We start from the raw sequence: 7,189 nt of genomic DNA on the forward strand, positions 1-7,189 counted from the left end.
GACCATATAGTCCTGCTCTTGAGTTAGATCTTCCAAAATGCATCACCTCGCATTTGCCTGGATTGAACTCCATCTGCCATTTCTCTGCCCAACTCTCCAATCTATCTATATTTTGCTGTATTCTCTGACAGTCCTCCTCGCTATCTGCAACTGCACCAATCTTAGTATCAACACCTAGAAAGTGACCTCCACACAACACCTAGAAAGTGACCCCTACACAACACCTAGAAAGTGACCACAGCGCAACACCTAGAAAGTGACCTCACACAACACCTAGAAAGTGACCACAACACAACACCTAGAAAGTGACCACAACACAACACCTAGAAAGTGACCCCTACACAACACCTAGAAAGTGACCACAACACAACACCTAGAAAGTGACCACAACACAACACCTAGAAAGTGACCATAACACAACACCTAGAAAGTGACCACAACACAACACCTAGAAAGTGACCTCCACACAACACCTAGAAAGTGACCCCACAGAACACCTAGAAAGTGACCACAACACAACACCTAGAAAGTGACCACAACACAACACCTAGAAAGTGACCCCTACACAACACCTAAAAAGTGACCACAACACACCTAGAAAGTGACCACAACACAACACCGAGAAAGTGACCCCCACACAACACCTAGAAAGTGACCTCACACAACACCTAGAAAGTGACCACAACACAACACCTAGAAAGTGACCCCTACACAACACCTAGAAAGTGACCACAACACAACACCGAGAAAGTGACCCCCACACAACACCTAGAAAGTGACCTCACACAACACCTAGAAAGTGACCACAACACAACACCTAGAAAGTGACCCCTACACAACACCTAGAAAGTGACCACAACACAACACCTAGAAAGTGACCACAACACAACACCTAGAAAGTGACCCCACACAACACCTAGAAAGTGACCACAACACAACACCTAGAAAGTGACCCCACAGAACACCTAGAAAGTGACCCCACACAACACCTAGAAAGTGACCACAACACAACACCTAGAAAGTCACCACAACACAACACCTAGAAAGTGACCACAACACAATACCGAGAAAGTAACCACAACACCTCGATAGTGACCACCACATAGCACCTATGGAGTGACCTCTACACACCTAGAAAGTGACCCCTACACAACACCTAGAAAGTGACCCCTACACAACACCTAGAAAGTGACCCCACACAACACCTAGAAAGTGACCACACAACACAACTAGGACAAGTGGACAAACCTTACGTAGGGCCACCAGAATTCCATACAAAGGGCCCTTACACATACCACCGGAAGTCCTCGACCAACACTAGAACAGGAACTACCACCAGAAGGACCTACCCTAGACTAAGTGACCGCCAAACAACACCAGAACGTGACCCCATCAGAACACCAAAAGTGACCCCCACACATACCCTATAGTGACACCACAATAATCACCTTGGAGGACCTCAACACTCCTAGAAGTGGACCCCCCACCTAGAATTGACCCCCCCCAACCTAGAAAGTGACCCCTACACAACATCGGGAAAGTGACCACTTCACTTCCCAATCCAATACCCATTATCTTTGTTTTAAATCTTTTGAATTTTTTTATAGTGAAAGGAATCTGTTGTCTTGTTTTAAAAAAAATAATTTTTATTCAAGTTTTCACATTTTCACAAAAAAGAAAACAATAACAGAAAATTCTAAGAACAAAAATAACAGAACCCCCCCCCCCCCCCACCCACCGTATATACAAAAGAGAAACAATAAATTAACGCCCGTCGTTGGCAAAAAACAGATATTCAAACCAAAACAAAAACAAAGAGACAACCCCCCCCCCCCCCCCCCCCCCCCCCCCCCCCCCCCTCCCCCGGGTTGCTGCTGCTGACCTTTTGTTTTTGCCGTTCTGCCAGGAGATCGAGGAATGGTTGCCATCTCCTGAAAAACCCCTGCACTGACCCCCTTAGGGCAAATTTCACCCTCTCCAATTTAATAAACCCCGCCATATCGTTGACCCAGGCCTCCACGCCTGGGGGCCTCGCATCCTTCCACTGAAGAAGAATCTTCCACCGGGCTACTAGGGACGCAAAGGCCAGAACATTGGCCTCTTTCGCCTCCTGCACTCTCGGTTCCACTGCAACTCCAAATATTGCGAGTCTCCAGCCTGGATTGACCCTGGATCCTACCACCCTCGATACCGTCCTTGCCACCCCCTTCCAAAAGTCCCTCAGCTCCGGGCCTGTTAATTCCTGATTCTTTGTGGCCGGTCTGGACTCAATAAAATCTGAGATGGATGAGCAGGTATCAATTATTGTTTTATTTCCACCAGCTTGCAAGGCTGACTCACTCGTGGGACATTAGAACACACACAGCTGGCTTCTAAAGTTCCCGAAAGTTAGTGAGAGCTAAGACAAAAAAAATCACAGCACATATTGATTGAATCACATCATGATTCGCATACAAGCTTCCCACAGGCCAATGTATACACCTTCTGACCTGGCCATATATCCTGATTGGCTCACTTCGCATTTTCCCAATCCTGGCCCCTTGTTTCCCAGCATCCTTTTCACTATTCCCTCCATGAGGGGAAGCTCCCCTCCCCCTTCCTAGCCATGCTGTGCTCATCCCTTTGTTCTCTGTCTGTGAACTCATTACCCTCAGGGTCCTACTGTCCATCATATTCATTTGTTCACTTCCTCAGGCGTGCCCAGAACATGTGGACATGGTTTGCTGGGCTCCCTGAGCACCTAATACACCTGTCCTCGCTCCCAAAAAACCGGCTCATCCTCGTCCCGGTCATATGAGCCCTATGAAGCACCTTAAACTGTATGAGGCTAAGCCTCACACAAGAAGAGGAGGAGTTCACCCTTTCTAGGGCATCCGCCCACGTCCCCTCCTCAATCTCCTCACCCAGCTCCTCCTCCCATTTATCTTTCAGCTCCTCCACCGAGGCCTCGTCTACCTCCTGCATCACCTGCTACGCTTCCGAGATCCTCCCCTCTCCAACCCATACCCCCAAGAGCACCCTGTCCTGAACCCCACGCGGCGGCAGCAGAGGGAACCCCACCACCTGCCGCCTGACAAACGTCCTTACTTGCATGTACCTAAAGGTGTTCCCCGGGGGGAGCCCGAATTTCCCTTCCAGCTCACCCAAGCTTGCAAACTTCCCGTCAACAAACAGGTCCCTCAGCCTCCTGACACCTGCCCTGTGCCAACTCAGGAACCCGCCATCAATTCTCCCCCCAGAACAAACCGGTGGTTCCCCCGTATCGGGGATCCCCATCGAGGCCCCCACCTCCCCCCTGTGCCGCCTCCATTGCCCCCAAATCTTGAGGGTAGCTGCCACCACCGGGCTCGTGGTATACCTCGTTGGAGGGAGCGGCAGCGGCGCCGTTACCAGCGCTTCCAGGCTCGTGCCCACACAGGATGCCATCTCCATCCTCTTCCATGCTGCCCCCTCCCCGTCCATTACCCACTTACGCACCATCGCTGTGTTGGCAGCCCAATAATACCCACAAAGGTTGGGCAACGCCAGCCCCCCCACATCCCTGCCCCGCTCCAAGAACACCTGTCTCACCCTTGGAGTCCCGTGTGCCCACACAAACCCCGTAATGCTCCTGTTAACCCGCCTGAAAAAGGCCTTCGGGATAAGGATGGGGAGGCACTGGAACAGGAACAGAAACCTCGGGAGCACCGTCATCTTGACTGACTGCACCCTACCCGCCAAAGACAGCGGCAGCATGTCCCACCTCTTAAACTCCTCCTCCATTTGCTCCACCAGCCTTGTGAGGTTTAGCTTATGCAAGGCCCCCAGCTCCTGGCCACCTGGACCCCCAAGTACCTGAAGCTCCTCTCCGCCCTTTTCAGTGGGAGCCTCCCAATCCCCCCCTCCTGGTCCCCTGGGTGTACCACAAACAGCTCGCTTTTCCCAAAGTTAAGCTTATACCCTGAGAAATCCCCAAATTCCCGGAGAATCCCCATCACCACCGGCATTCCCCCCACCGGGTCCGCCACATACAACAATAGGTCGTCCGCATAGAGCGACACTCAGTGCTCCTCCCCACCCCGGATCAGCCCCCTCCAATCCCCCGACTCCCTCAACGCCATAGCCAGGGGTTCAATTGCCAGCGCAAAAAGTAGGGGGGACAGGGGACACCCCTGCCTCGTCCCTCGGTATAGTCGAAAATACTCCGACCTCCTCTTATTCGTGGCCACACTCGCCATCGGGGCCTCATACAACAGCCTCACCCAACTGACAAACCCCTCCCCAAACCCGAACCTTTCCAGCACCTCCCACAAGTACCCCCACTCGACCCTATCAAAGGCCTTCTCCGCATCTAGCGCCACCACTATCTCCGCCTCCCCTTCTACCGTCGGCATCATGATAACGTTCAAGAGCCTCCGTATATTAGTGTTCAGCTGCCTCCCCTTCACAAACCCTGTTTGATCCTCGTGGATAACCTGCGGCACACAGTCCTCTATCCTCGTGGCTAAGATCTTTGCCAACAACTTGGCGTCCACATTCAGGAGTGAGATCGGCCTGTATGACCCACACTGCAGGGGATCCTTGTCTCGCTTAAGAATCAAGGAGATCAGCGCCCGAGACATCGTCAGGGGCAAAGACCCCCCTCCCTCACCTCGTTGAAGGTCCTAACCAACAGGGGGCCCAGCAGGTCTGCATACGCCTTGTAAAATTCAACCGGGAACCCATCCGGCCCCGGCGCCTTCCCCGACTGCACGTTCCCTATCCCTTTAACCAGCTCCTCAAGCTCAACTGGCGCCCCCAGACCCTCCACCCGTCCCTCCTCCACCCTCGGGAATCTCAGTCGGTCCAAAAAGCGCCCCATCCCCCCCTTCTGCGCCGGAGGTTCGGACCGATATAGTCTCTCATAAAAGTCCCTGAAGACCCCATTAATGTCTACCCCCCTCTGCACCATATTTCCTCCCCGATCCTTAACTCCACCAATCTCCCTAGCCGCATCCCGCTTACGGAGCTGGTGTGCCAGCATCCTACTCGCCTTCTCCCCATACTCGTACACCGCTCCCTGAGCCTTTCTCCATTGAGCCTCCGCCTTTCTAGTTGTCAACAAGTCGAACTCAGCCCGAAGGCTGCGCTGCTCCCTCAGCAATCCCTCCTCCGGAGCCTCCGCGTACCTCCTGTCCACCCTCACCATCTCCCCCACCAATCTCTCCCTTTCTCTCTGCTCCCCTCTCTCCCTGTGGGCCCGAATGGAGATCAACTCCCCCTGAACCACCGCCTTCAGCGCATCCCAGACCGTCCCCACTCGGACCTCCCCATTATCGTTGGCCTCCAGGTACCTCTCGATGCATCCTCGAACCCGCCCCTCACATCCTCGTCTGCCAGCAGCCCCACCTCCAAGCGCCACAATGGGCGCTGGTCCCTCTCCTCCCCCAGCTCGAGGTCCACCCAATGCGGGGCATGGTCCGAAATGGCTGTCGCTGAGTACTCAGCGTCTACTACCCTCGCAATCAGCGCCCTACTCAAAACAAAGAAATCGATCCGGGAGTAGGCCTTATGCACATGGGAGAAGTAGGAAAATTCCCTGGCCCTCGGCCTCGCGAACCTCCAAGGATCCACCCCTCCCATCTGGTCCATAAACCCCCTCAGCACCTTAGCCGCCGCAGGCCTCCTACCCGTCCTGGAACTGGATCGATCCAGTGGCGGATCCAGCACCGTGTTGAAATCCTCCCCCCATTATCAGGCCCCCCACCTCCAAATCTGGAATCCGGCCCAACATGCGCCGCATGAAACCCGCATCATCCCAATTCGGGGCATATACATTGACCAGCACCACCCGCTCCCCTTGCAGCTTGCCGCTCACCATCACGTACCTCCCGCTGCTGTCTGCCACCACACTCGACGCCTCAAACGACACCCTCTTCCCCGCCAGGATCGCCACCCCCCGGTTTTTGTATCCAGCCCCGAATGAAACACTTGGCCCACCCACCCCTTCCTCAACCTTACCTGATCCGCCACCTTCAGGTGCGTCTCCTGAAGCATAGCCACGTCCGCCTTCAGCCCCCTCAGGTACGCGAACACGCGGGACTGTTTGACCGGCCCATTCAGTCCCCTCACATTCCAGGGGACCAGCCGAATCGGAGCGCCACCTGCCACCCTCCCCCGTCGACTAGCCATCACCCTTCCGTAATCCGCCACGTGCCCGCGCCCCCCGCTCAGCCCGTTCCCCACAGTGACAGACCCCCTCTGCACGCTCCAGCTCCTTCTTCGCCATTCCAGCAGCAACCCGGTATCCCCCCTCTTCCCCCCCCCCAACCCTCCCCACACCCCTCCCCCCCCCAAGCTAGGGCCCCCCAAGCCGCGTAACTCCGGTCATTGTACTTCCGTAAGTCAGCCGACTCCTGCTGACCCCAGCTGCTCCCGCCACCCCAATTACCCTCCCCAGTGTCACACAACCATTCCCCCAATGCAGCGCCGCCCCCTGCTTCTCCAGCGCGGGGGAGAAGCCCGCGCCCCCCATCCCAAGCCCCGCCCCCCCGATCCAAAACGCGGGAAGACAGGCACATGACCCAACAGGGCCACAAACCCCACCCAAACCCGCAACCAGTGAAATAATAAAAATCCCAACATGATATGATAAAACACCCAAGTAAACAGATAACAGTCCCGAAAAGCAGAAAAGAGAAGGCAAGACAGCAAAAAAAAAACATTGTCCAATAGAACCAAAAAGAGCGAAAGGATATCAAGGAGGACAAAGCCTCCGGGCTGCATACAACGTTCCCCAGCCCCCAGTCCTCAGTTCAAGTCCAGCTTCTCTGCCTGGACAAAAGTCCAGGCCTCCTCCGGGGAGTCAAAATAAAGTTGGCGGTCTTTATAAGTGACCCACAGGTGTGCCGGCTGTAACAGGCCAAACTTGACCCCCTTCTTGTGGAGCATTGCCTTCGCCCGGTTAAACCCAGCCCTTCTCTTCGCCACCTCCGCACTCCAGTCCTGGTAGATCCTGATCTCCGTATTCTCCCACTTACTACTCCTCTCCCTCTTCGCCCAACGAAGCACACACTCACGGTCGACCAAGCGTTGAATGCGGACCAGCACCGCCCTGGGCGGCTCGTTCGGCCCGGGCTTCCGCAGCAGCACCCGATGGGCACTCTCCAGCTCCAGGGGTGCCCGGAACGACCCCGCGCCCATCAGTGAGTTCAGCATCAGGACCACGTAG

Source organism: Scyliorhinus canicula, chromosome 13 (assembly GCF_902713615.1).
Source record: "Scyliorhinus canicula chromosome 13, sScyCan1.1, whole genome shotgun sequence".
NCBI classification, from domain to species: Eukaryota; Metazoa; Chordata; class Chondrichthyes; order Carcharhiniformes; family Scyliorhinidae; genus Scyliorhinus; species Scyliorhinus canicula.